This window comes from Pterocles gutturalis, unplaced genomic scaffold, assembly GCF_000699245.1.
Source record: "Pterocles gutturalis isolate BGI_N339 unplaced genomic scaffold, ASM69924v1 scaffold3165, whole genome shotgun sequence".
NCBI lineage: Eukaryota > Metazoa > Chordata > Aves > Pterocliformes > Pteroclidae > Pterocles > Pterocles gutturalis.
Genome location: NW_010143141.1, coordinates 43,781 through 57,276, shown reverse-complemented (window position 1 = coordinate 57,276; position 13,496 = coordinate 43,781). Strand labels below are relative to the sequence as shown.

General features: G+C 37.7%; 1 protein-coding gene across 1 annotated transcript in view; it reads right to left on the bottom strand.

Annotated features, from left to right (window-relative positions):
- Positions 1 to 13,496, bottom strand: part of LOC104469873 (RNA-binding Raly-like protein) — a 50,810-nt gene that overhangs the window by 482 nt on the left and 36,832 nt on the right. The gene's annotated exons all lie outside the window — the stretch shown is intronic.

Below are 13,496 nucleotides of genomic sequence, written 5' to 3'. Positions count from 1 at the left end.
AATAGAAGAGTGTATCTTACCTACTTTGCAGTGAAATGCTTTATTTTCATAATAGCTTTCAAACTAAGTAAATTGCATGTAGGATTCCTTGCTTCGGTCTCGTCACACTATATATATTATATACCTTATTCTGGACCATTTACATTTGCTGTGTGTTTTCAACAATGCTTGTAGTTACTGACTTTCCTCAGTGGCTTCCCTTTCAACATTGTCTGTTCTATTATTGTTCTTGTGTACATGCAGTGGGCTTTAATTGCGTATCCTTTGATTTCTTTTGTTTTACCAGGCAAAGTGTGAAACTGCAAAAAAACAGTGTCAGACAACACTTTTGAGGGTCATTCTTCCAACAGAGACTGGGGGTAGATTGTATCTAAAAATCTGTGAGTCCTGCTATGTGACCCGTTAATGCTACCAGCTTCAACTAGGCATGCAGTGATGCTGCAGGGGAGCATAAGACATACCAGCTCCACCTAACCACTGAAAAAACTGACAACTCTCCCAATCACATCTGTTTGTAAAACTGACAGTAGAAAATGTTAGCAGAACTTCATAGTTTCTTTTGTTAAGTGACATTTTCAACAGAAATTTTTTTTTTTACATTTGACAGAAATAATATCTTTCAGACAATTTCTTCTTCATTTTTTTTTTTTCTTTTGGTTGTATCATTTTCTATAAACTAAAACAGAAAACAGCTGACAAAACCTGAAAAATTTCCAGATGTTCTTTTCAGCCAATTTTCCCCCCCTTCAGAGAGTTTTAACTCTGTTTTTTTCTTCCTCTGAAAAAAGGGATGATTTTTGTCAAAATTTCCATTTGTTGTAAACCTGGTTTTCTGATGAAAAAGTTTTTATCAGAAACATCAGAGTCCCTGCAGGACTGCTCCCCTGCCCTTTGAAGCAGCCAGCCACCAGATTTCCCCCTCATTGCAAAGGAAGCACTAGATCTCTGGTTATACTCTTCACAGGTAACCAGGATTAGGAAGAAAAGCTCATGTGATAGATGCTAGAACTTCTTTCAATTCTTTAAAATATCCTGAAACTATTATTCTCTACTTGCATTGAGAAAAGCCTTCGTCTCCTCTGTTTTTAACTCCCAATCCCTGGACAGACTTAACTACATGAAAAAGATTTTAAAATTCTCCCCTGAAATCTGAGAGAGGCCTAATGGTTGTTAAGTAGCTATTCATCTTACAAGAAGTAAAAAAAAAAATCCCTATAAGTCCTATTAGCTCCAAAGAGAATTCCTCTTTACTGGCCTTTTCTTCACCTCTGCTTTGCTGTTCCATTATGCCATTATAAAAACCAATAATTATGCAAGTAAAAAGAGAGACAGATTTTGAGTTATTTATTGAAGCTTTTTCCCTGCCATAAACCTTTCAAGCATTTACTTGTCACCAGCACTAAAGAGCTTCGTTAGGTTACTATTATGAAGTGTTACTGCCAACCATCTGGATCCGAATCATCAGTGCTGCTTTGCTGTCATCTAGAAACAATGATAAAAATTTACCAACCCCACCAGTCCAAAATCTTGTGCTCTTCCTTCAGTACATTGGGTTGTTATTTGCCTCCCAAGGCAAATAATCTTAAAGGCTGGGAAGAAACTTTAAAATTTGAAATAGTCAAGCTTTTATTTTCATAGAATGACAGTAACTCAGGGCTATGATTAATCTAGTGTAATGCAATAGTAATTTTATTCTATTTCTTTCTTCTGAATAGTGTGCAATTTATCAGCTGGCTTTATGGTACTGCTGATGATATTAAAAAAACCCTCATGATGACTAATGTTTTTTTCAATCTTTTCATTTCCTTCCCATTTTATATTATAAAAAAAACATCCTGACACAACAAGGATGAACTGAATTACATTTAAGCCAGCAATATGGTTTTCATTTGATGTAGTTCTAACAGAAAACCACTTTAAATAGTGTGATTTGAACATAATACATTTTAAGAATTGAATAACCCAACGGAGCATATAGCCTTGGCAGCTGTAGACAATATCAAGGAAACTGTATATACTGTCCTAATTGCCATCATAATCTCTGAAAAAAGCTTGAGATAGGTTGTGGAATATTTATTGGTTCATTTTCCACCTGAAATTATTTCTGCTGTTTTTTCTCCTATCTGGGTGGCTTGTCGAGCATGAGCTATTTGAAACAGTCTTCTTAGGCATAACACTGGATTTCAGTCTTCCAGAAATGCTATTGCTACTGTTATTATAGTTCCAGCACGATCCTTCGAGCATTTTTGCCAGACTCAAATTATACTAGATTCAATTAATTTTAACTTTACACTATTACAATGTATATAACATTGGAAAGCCAACATTAAATATTAAACACCTCACTAAATGAAAGTGCAGTTCTACTTAATGAGCCCCAAACTATAATCACTAAAAAGGATGGAGTATAACAGATAAAATTCAGTAAAAATCTAGAGAGTTTTCCATCTTGTCTTTTAGGGGTTTAATGTTTTTATTGCTTACTTCCCCTCCAAAGCCTGGAAAATTCCAGTCTTTACATCTGTAGATCTTTAAGAATGTCCTGCATGTAAAGGACATTTTTTGTGGGGGAGAGCCTGGCCATGAGATCACCTGCCAGGGGACCATTTCCTCTAAGCTCTGTGCTTTGTAGTCACCAAGCACCACACAACAGGAATAGTTTGCACTCTGTATCTCTGTATTTCTCCTGACAGCCTTTTATGAGAAGGCAAGCTCAATATAGGGTAAAGACCTGCAGGCACCGTTCTTTTAGGAGGAGGTGGGCCACCCCCATCTCCCCCGCCTCCCCAAGCAGCCTGAAGCTGTAATGGTGACCACTGCTTCTGTGGCACACAGGATGCTGCTGGCTTTTCTAAACTAGACTTTATTTGTCTGCGGGAGGCATGAGTTTTGACCTCTGCTAGCTGGATCCAGAGCTCAACCTCTTTCCTGCTCTGGTTTATTTGTTCTTCCTTACAGTTCTGAAAAAGTGTCAACAACAAGGATATGTTCCTTGTTCCCCATAAATGTCTAGTTTCCTTCCCACAGTTTATGGGAAAAGTGTGCTGGACTTTCTTTACTGTGCTCATTGTCCAAATCCAGATGTACAGGAATAAATCTTAGTATCTGAGAGTGTAAATTCAGCATATATCCTTGGGAGGGAGCATTAGGAATGCACCACGACTAAATGACACAAAAGATGCACACAATTAGCATTTTCCATTGTAGTACATTAAGAAAATATTTGATGTTACTGAATGTATGGTTTACCTCACAATAATTATAAGAAATAGGAGCATCCAACAAGTATATGCAAGATGTTCGTCTGACAAAATGCATCTGTTTTTAAACAATCAATTCCTCTGGGTGGCTTTTGTGATAACACTAACATTAGAAATTCTCAGAAAATGCATCTAAACAGTGGATGGATAGATTACGGTGCACATATACACATGAGCTTGAAACCCAAAGCCTCAAATATCTTTCCTCTTGCTCTCCTGCCTCTTTCCTTGCCAGACAAACCTATTCTCAGGACTGGATTTCTGTGTTTAATAACTGTAATAACTGAAACTAATTCTGACCATTGCTTTGTTTCAGGTAAAATCACATTTCTACCTCTGTCAAGCTCCTGTTGAGTAGAAGACTCGATGCCTGACACCTTCCCAGGTTGCTGCTCATGTCTGACTAGGCTTTGGCAGTGAGTTATGTGACTGCCATACATCACTTTCTGCAAAACAACTGCAAGCCCCATTAAAATGCAGCTGCTGCACTGTACTTTCACTCACAACACTGGCCCTTGGTACTTGCAGTACCTCAAACTGCAGCCGTAGCATGATTGCTGTGATTGCATTTGATACTCACTCCTATACTGTTGTCTGTACAACTAATACTCAGTCCAGCCCCACAGATACCACTGTTCAGTCCTCTAAGATGGCATACTCTGTTTCATCTCTAATAATTTCTTCTGATTATGAAATGTACTTTCTGGACAGACAAGGAGGTGAAAAACTGAATCTGTTTGCAGAATAGACCTTTTTTTAAAAACAAAAACAAAAACAAAAACAAAACCAAAACAAACCCAAATCTTGGTTAGCCATTATTGATCTAGAAATTTCTCTAAAATGAGAAAAATCAGGACACATTACAGAAAGTAGTAGTGCAAATTGCCATTCCTGTTTATTTGCTGCATCTAACTCAAGACAGTATCCTTCCTTTCTCTTAAGCAGGCAGCTCACACTGAGTGCAACCCCCAGTAATTTGTGTTTGTAAGGTGCCATGGAGACACGTGCTTCTATTGTCTTTCACACAGCATTTATCATGAATAGAAAACCACAAGCAACGAACAGGAGTTACCAAGGACCCTTGAATTTGTATTAGCTATCACATTGGCTTCACAGCTGTGTTTATTTGATATACACCTTGCACTTTGTCCCTTGATTTAACGCATGAAATCTCTGATTAAGTAACACTGTTATATAGGTGATTTAGTATAATGCCCCCATATGAAATATAAATACTTATTTCAGTAGGTGTTAGCAGGGGAACATGAATGTGTATCACAGGTTTGCTACTGTCATTTGTAGCACTTGTAAAACAAGACAGACAAAATTACGGCACTAGAGCAAAACCCTTTACAATGAGCTAGTGATAGAATATTCACTGCATATAACAAATAGGAAGAATTGTACAGTTTGGTAACTGCTAATAAAGAATAATTAAAGGAAGCAGTTGCGCCTTCTTTAAACCTTTCTTCAAATGATGAAACCTAATCATTATCTTTTGTACTGTGTCAATCATGCTTTAATTGCTGAAAACACTACAGAATTGTTTTCCTGTTCAGTGAACAGTTTAATTGCTTTGAAGTGTTAGTACTTATGTGAGTACATGTCAGAATGGCTGTTTTACTCATCAGTGAAAACAAACATCTATCTCCTTTGTATTAAAATGCTCTGTTTCACTTATTTGCCCAATAAAAAGCAGCAGGAAGAATGAGATTGCCCTATCAAATACTGATTTTTTCCCTAGACCAGAATTTCTTTCTCAGAGTCCTGTCTAGGCAGATTTGTGATGAATACTCTTGAGTGTAATGCTGGAGACAGGATCTAATATTTGGAAAGCACCAGTGAGGATGTGATGTGGTTTAGATGATGGCTGGGTGTGAGGCTGAAGGAACAATTTTGGGATTAGAGTCACCACAGTCGTTTGAGAGCTTTGTTGAGAGGGGCTATGAGGGCAAGAAGGAGGAGGAGGGAAAGAAGTGGATCTGTCCACCTCACTTTACTCCATGGATTTTCCTCCTACTCGACTGCTTTTTGCAGCAAAATATTCCTCTACAAGGTCCTTTATAGCAGCAGGAGAAGACTCGGGGACAAGTAGTGAAGTTTTGTGTGATGGTGGGAGGGATATGAAGCTGGAAGCATTGAACCTTCTGCAGAGTGTGGAGTGGGGTGCAGGATCTCCAAGCAGGAGAGTGTGGAATGTGGAAGAGGTGGGAAGGTGGTGCTTTTGCAGAACTCTCTGCCCTGAAGCCTTTACCCAGAATGCACTCACACAAGCCTTCCCCACGGTGAAGCTGTGCTCCCACCACCGACACTCTGTTTCATGTTCTCTCTTGGCTAACAAGGCCCCACTGGTGCTGTCCACAGAGTTCCCTCAGCTTGTGCCAGTGTGCCTTGAGAGCAACTCAAGGTCTTCTTGGGATCCAGTGCCAAGTATAGCAAAGAAGAAAATGACAAACTTTCCTTTAACCCTGAATATGGGTGGCTATTCATAGCAAATTCCCAGAGGTATGACTCTCATTGGAGATCACTAGGTGTGTTCTGCTTCTTGGGACTGGGCCTGTTCCATGAGAAACAAGTCTGAGTCCTAGCAGGACCTGTGGTAGGGATCATCCTTTATCATTCTGAATGTGATGAAGAAGATGGTTTTAGGATGTAGGTGCTGTCAAAAGTTGTAGAATAAAATTTTTATTTAATTAACGTCTGCTTGATGTGGGGAGAAGGAATTCCCTGGTGTGAGGTGTTGTCCAATTAGGATTAATGCTGAAGTCAATAGTTTCTGTCCTACTATTACCAAGGGTGCATGTCTGAATACACAGATTAGCGTATAAAGGAACTACTAAAACTTGTACCCTGAGGCCACTCATTATGTCTACATTTTAAGTAGTGTATTTTTAAACTATGTGAAAACAGGAGCTTGCTAGGAGAACTACCTTAAACTAATTACACAAAAAACACCTGCTAAACTTTCACAGAATTGCCAAATTAGAGTTTAGATAGGTATCGGAAAACAAAGTGCATGCATGCAGGAAAAAAAAATTGTACACAATTATGGTAATGAGATCAGGAATGTCCTATCTAATCAAGAGGAGATTTTTCAGTTACTTGGAGGCAGAAGTTTTACTCAACATAGAGAACAGGTGGAACGAGGTAACAAGCAAATTAACAGAGAAGGAATGGGGAGGAGAGCTTGCTGGAGGAAGCAGTTGGAAGCATTTAGCATGAGATGACAGAGATACTGGGAAAGCTCAGAGTAAACCATAAGAAAAGGAGAGGGATGAGACTAACAATGATGCACAACGGATACTTAAATGGTGACAATAGTGTAGTGAATTAAGACAGTCAATTTAACATACCGGATGGTATGATAAACATATCAGGGAGTGTAGTGATAGGATGAGGGGTAAATGTTTTAAGCTGAAGGAGGGTAGATTTAGATTAGATATTAGGAAGACATTTTTCACTGTGAGCGTGGTGAGGCACTGGAACAGGTTGCCCAGGGAAGTTGTGGATGCCCCATCCCTGGAGGTGTTCAAGGTCAGGCTGGATGAGGCTTTCGGCAACCTGGGCTAGTGGAGGGTGTCCCTGCCCATGGCAGGGGGTTGGAACTAGACGATCTCAGAAGTCCTTTCCAGCCCAAACCATTCTATGATTCTATGTAGAGTTACCTGCAGAAGACTGTTACCTGTCAAAGACTTGGTTTGGGAGTGCGATCCAGATGGAAACGACAATAAAAGCTGGTCCTGTTTTAAACAGGTGTTGCTTGGTATTTTCCTCCAAAATACTTATTTGAATGCAAAGTGCATAGTAGTACATAATAGTTTTGTTTTATGAGGATTTTAAGAGACATTTCTTTAAAAATTAAAACTTAGGAAAATGGTGGATTTGAGATTACATCGTGGTCTGCAAATGGTGCAGAATCACTTAATAGCTGAGAAGGGATTAGTATAATCCTGCAAAGAGGAAGCAGAGAAGACTTTACCCTTTAGTTTTTCTGTTTATTGGGGCTGGAACACAACTTACTTGTTTTGAAAGACATTCTAAAACTGTAGTGCACTTTTAGAAATCAATAGCAACAACAATTTGTAAACTTCAGACACAAATATCAGCATAACAGGCTGACTAAGATGGCATTTGATTAACTTCCAAATATTCATTTTGGCAGACTGAACTTGTTTTATTCCTCTCTGATTGCTTTTTTGTTGAAATGGCAATTACAGTTCTATCACCTTCTGAATAACTTCCCTTTTCTGAAGTCTGTAAATGTCTATGTACAGATAAATTCAATCTGCCTTTCATGTTTTGGTATTAATCATGCAGAAAATCTTCTTAGTAACACATTTATATTTTCTCAAAAACCTGAGACCTTTTGGAATAATTGGGTCACTAACTGCAGTGGCTTTGCAATTTGTATTGAAAAAATAAAAACATTTAAAATTTGTGGTTTTTTATATGGAAAAATAACAACCTTTTGGCTTTTCAGTGTTTACCCCTCTTTACTTGCATGAAGACTTTCAACAAAAAAATGTTTCCTCTGAGGGTTTTCATTCAGCATTCTTGAGGCTCAAGCATACTGATAAAGCCTGTGAAATGAATGTTTTCTAGGGGAACTAAAGCTATTTTATTTCAAAGACTCACACACCAGGAAAAATTTGTGATGCATGGCAATTGCTCAATTTCAGTTAAATCTAAGAATTTAAGGATTAAGTTGATAGTCTCAAATCCATAGCCAAACACAGATCCAATGGCTGGCCTGAGTTCTTGTGAAGGATTTCAGTGTCCCAGTGAGAGCCTAGAAAACACCAGTGTCCCCTTCCCATTCTCTCACCACTTTCCCTCTGTACCTTGTACTGCTGCTTTTCTGTCTATGCTAGGTTACTGTTCTGGCACCTATTCTCCCTGCACAGGACTGGGGAATGTCGGTTGCAAATAATATGTGAATCAAACCCAACCCAGCACCTTCCACAAGTCATCCAAAGTCTGCTGGAGTCATCCATAATACAGGAACGTAAAAGAAGGGCGACTCCAGCAGAATTAGTGAAAACTACATTGGCAAAAATATTCAGGGCTGGAAATTGAAATCAGTCTTCATATTTAAAGTGTTGAGTTACTTCAATTAAATCTGATTTTTCTTTACCAGCCATAAGTTACAGCAAAAAGCTTGTGATCTTTTTTATAAGTGACCATCACCCTCTCCTCTGGGTGGTAAGTGTATGGCTGTCCTCGTTTCCCTACTGAACTCAGAGGTTGACTCTATGCTTATAAATTCTAGGCTGGCAAACTATGCAGAGCTAATTTTTATTTACTTAGGCAGAATAAACATAACCAGGCCACTAATACTGAATATTAAGGTCTAGTATGTTGTATCAAAGAGGAATTAATCTCATTTAGGCAAGTATTTTGTTTACATGTCTGAGAGAATTTTTGGCCTCATCTGACAGCATTATTTGCCCCTGAAACACCTCACAGGTTGGTTGGGGTTTGTTTGTTTGGTTGGTTGGTTTTTTGGATTGTTTTGTTTTTTAAATTAGAGACACAACAGTTATTTTTGACAGTTGAAGCTGAGCCATTAAAATTAAATATTTTGATGTCTCAAAAACATCAAGCACCATGATTGTCTTATTCTTACATAAAAGCTTAAGATAAACACATAGTTATGCCTTAAAAGAAAAAAAAAAAAAGAGAAAAAAGGAATCAACCCAAAATGAAATTAGCACAAAAACAAATAATGAATACTAAATAACAGTAAATCTACTGACAGTGGGTCAACAAACAGCAGAGTCCCTGTTTCCCCAAAACAGAGTAAGCACACTATCTACCCTTTCAAAACATAGGTCCACAGGAAGGCAGTGCATGAGCTTGACACAAAACACTTAGACGGTTTCTAAAAAACATTACAACATATTAAACAGCAATCAGAAATTCTTTTATGTATCAGATGTATTGCCAAGATGTCACCCATGCTGGTGTTTCCAAACAAACATATCACCAACATACCCTAGAAAACCTGAAAAAATGGCTGGTCATAGCCCAGTGCTGCATGAGGCTGTAAATCCCACATGTAAGCCAGTACTCTCTATTAACAGGCAGTTGCCAGGTAAGTGTATTTAGGATTAGCCTCATGCAGCATTGGGGTATGACTAGTCATTTTTTCATGTTGTCTAGAGTAGTCTAAACACCAGAATTTTGTGACCAGTTCTTGGGGCATAAAGCAAACAAAAAAATCCCTCCTCTGTTTGATTTTTATACCCATTTATTGTTTCAGAAAGGATATACCCCATTTAAACTGGTGAACATAAATGGTTCTTCTGTGCCGAGTGAGACTGATAGGATGTGGGAGAAGATGTACAACTTTTCCTGTTCTTGCTGTATGTGTGCATATGGAAGTTGCTGGCAGGGTTTATTAATGTTTGCCCTGTTGGGTCTGAAAGGAACCTGTCCAGAACTGTCTTGCATACAGACAGACCTCAAAGTAAGTACAGACCTCTCAAAAAGAGAGGCCATGCTAATAATTGTTAGCAGAAATGTAGGAAGTTAAATGATGACTGAAACTTCAGGCAGGTCAAGACTGATGGCAGGGTGCAATGAAAAAATTAAAGAGATTCATTGAAGGGTATATTCAATGTTGTTCAAGTAGCAAAAATAAAATTTGCAATTTTCTTCTTTGGAAACCATATCATCCTTAGAAGTTCAAACTATATATTTGAGGAAGGTTCCTTTCCCGCATGTTTGCTGTAGGGCTAAAAGCAGCTATTGGTCTGACCTCAGAAAGAGGGCCTGAGTCTACATGCGCATTCAACCTGCTGAGACACATTGCCCACCATACTGGCTCAGTGACAAAGCTGAGAATGGGACCCAAACTTCCTGATTCCTCATCATTTGCTGAAAAAAGAGATAAACAGAAGAAGAAAACCATTCTTTTCAAGCTCTTTTGCATCAAGACTCTAAAATTCTAATGTCTGTAAATTAATTATGTTGTTTACATCATATATGTTTTCAGAGTTTTATGGTTTCGAGTTTTGTTTTGTTGGGGGTTTTTTTTGTTTGTTTGGTTTGGGTTTTTTTTGTTTTTTGTTTTTTTTTTTTTTTTTAGGGGATACTAAATTATATAGAGCACATTCAAAGGAATAGATATGAAAGGTGAGGAAATTATTTTGCTCATTCATTTTACAAACATGCAATTACAGGCAAAACTCATGATAACAGTGCTTGTATTTTCATGAAGTTCCTATGTGATATGTAGGGGATAGGATGTAGATAATAATTAGAAAAATATTATGTAGTCAGCCATGAGTAACCTGGTTAAAACACTGAACACCACCTAGGAAGTCTTCCTCTGAGAAATTGACTGCCAGGAAAAATGGGGAGGAGGAGCTGGTAGCAAGGCCTTTCCAATGACTCTTACAACAATGTGTGAACAACAAACACGTCTACTGTGCTGTTGCATATATTAAATATACAAAAGGGCATGTCAGGAAGTTTCTTACAATTTTTGATTTCATGACATGCTTTTATTACTTTCTCAATTTTTTCAGTCACAGGTTATTAGATTTACTGCAGCTTTGGAAGGTGCAACACATTAGTATCTGTCGGGTGTGCTGCCCCTAATGACTTTCTTAGTTTGCTCAAGTACAAACATCTTGCACTGATATTTATCAAGTGAACACAATGTTTTACCTATTCATTTGTCTTAGAAATGAAGAGCTTCATGTTTCTCCTGATACCGAAAACAAGATTTCAATGAAGTCCAAAATGTTCAGTGCATTGGAAAGACTAAATTTTGCCTGGTCTCAATGATATTTAAACTAATCTAAATAAGATTTCTGGCACAATGTTGTGTCAGCCACTACCATTAATTAGAAGTTTTGTCCTTTTTTTGTGGTACCCTGTGTAAGTGCACTCAGCAAGCTGCAAATTGTCACAGTGCTTATTGATCTTTTTGACATGCCCAATCAGCTTAATTCTGATGATAATAGAAGAGTCAGTCAGGTCTGCCCTGATACTCTTGACAGAAAAAAAAAAAAGTATCTAAAAGGGCAACAAAAAATCCAGTTTGATTACAATAATAAATTAACTACTATAAATCCTATCACACAGTCACATATTAAATCCATCTTGCTATTTGAGATATGCAAAATTGGGCTTAAACTACATGAAATTCATCAGACAAATTTTTATTCTTTTTCTGTAGAAAATCTTATTCCACTCTCTGCTGAGTATTTTCATTGTTGAATTCTCATGCAAAATAATGAAAGTAAGGAAAGTTTCACTTATTCATACAGATTTGCTATTAAATTGCTTTAATTTCCCTTTGACTACTTATAGGAGTGGGAAATGTTTTTGATGAGCTTTAGCCAAAGTACTAGTTGGTTCCATTGATTTAAATGATATTTGCATCAATTCCCATGAGAAACATAGTTATTATTATATCATAATGTTTTTACTTTTACATAATGAAATAGTGCAGCAAGAGGATTATCCTGAGGTTTTTTTTATCTGTGGCAGGTTATGGTATTTATATTTGAAACATGATTCTCTATCAGACATTAGAAAGAAATCCAATAGACTGAAAACATGCAGTGCAGAGGTGGAGAAAAGAGAGTAAGAAATGAAATATCCTTGAGAGGTAAATGTAACTGAAATAAACTTAATAGAAAGGGAACTATAATTGTTGTTGAAATAGCTGTGGTAAGTCTACATTGTAACCAGAACTGGGCTTTGCACAATCTCTGTACCTTTTGTTTCTGATATAATTTAATAAAAATGCCTCTCAAGACATCTCATTAAAGGTGACTCATTATTGTAGAACTCCCATCTAATGCTTGTGTGGCTTCATTATTTTTAGTGTAGCTACACCAGCATAAAATCACAATGCTGCGACTGTGAATATATCCTTGAGATTCCAGCCAAGCACTAACTGGAATCTGATCTGAGTTACGACACCGTAAATCTATTGTATTTGAAATTATTTGGATCCCATGCTCTACCAGAAAGCAGTTTGCTCTACTGAATGCTTAACCACTTAACCACTGCTGCGCTATTATTATTATAGTTATTTTTTATGAAAGGCTGACAGTTTGATAGAAACTATTCTTTTCAGGCAATGGAATATAGATATGAGTGCTTGTGTATAACTCATTCCAATTAATTAGCTTGTTGGTATTTTATTAAACATTAGCTGAAAGTGATTTTTTTTCCAAATCTACAATACTTCAGGCTTTCAGCTAATTAATTGGATGCCACCTTTGTTATTTACAAGGGGATTGTGATGATAAGTTACAGTTCTTTTTGAGACAGTGCTTCCTCAGTGATTGATTAGCTCCATTTGAAACAAGTTCAGAGAAGTTATATAAAATCCTCTTGGCCTGCACTGGGTTGTCCAGCTGCTGTATCAGCAGAGTAAGGAAACCACCGTGCACGCTAATTCAAAAATGCTTTTCCTACATGCTCTCAGCCAAGCCACACACTGCTAATGCTACTTTTAGTACAGAGAAGGGGCTTGATTTAGAGGTACTGAGCCTGAGCTGCTTCTCAGATATCAAAATATATGTTGGACTGTGCTGCAGGGATGACTTTTCTTCTCTCTGCTCTGCAGCCACAGGAATAAGAGGAGGATATTGGCTTTCCTTCCCACTCCTTACAATTTAAAGCTGTGGCAGGCATCTGAAAAATGCTTGATCCAGTGGTTTGTGGACTGTTTGTAATTTGTGTGTGACGTGAATTTAGTAAACATGAAGATCTTTCTTCACAGGAGCTTATTTTCTGTAAGGCGAGATGGGAAGCTGTGTACGTGTGTTGCTTTCTTCACAGCACTGTTGAGGGACAGTTTAGATTAAAAGCAATAAGAGTGGATGTGTTCTCACAAGGAAGGAATACAAAGATTTTTAATTCACTGCAACTAGAAACTCTTCAATGTGAGGAGCAGATAGAAAGCCTTACTCATGAGTCCTGAACAGAGTCCTCATGAGTCCTCAACAGACCTGAAGTTTTCATCCACTCCAGGTAGCTCTGATGGTCAGGTAAGTGCCATGAGTTGTAAAGCAAGCCCAGGAGCTACATTCCAACCTAGTGATTATTTTTTATATATATATAGCTACAATATATTATTGCATGCCCTTGTACAAGGGGGAGTCAAAGGCCAAAGTGTAAGAGCAGGTGGGTGAGACGCATATGACATTCTTCACTGAGCAAGTTGAAGTCAACTATTTGACATATCCATACATAGCTGGATCATATATC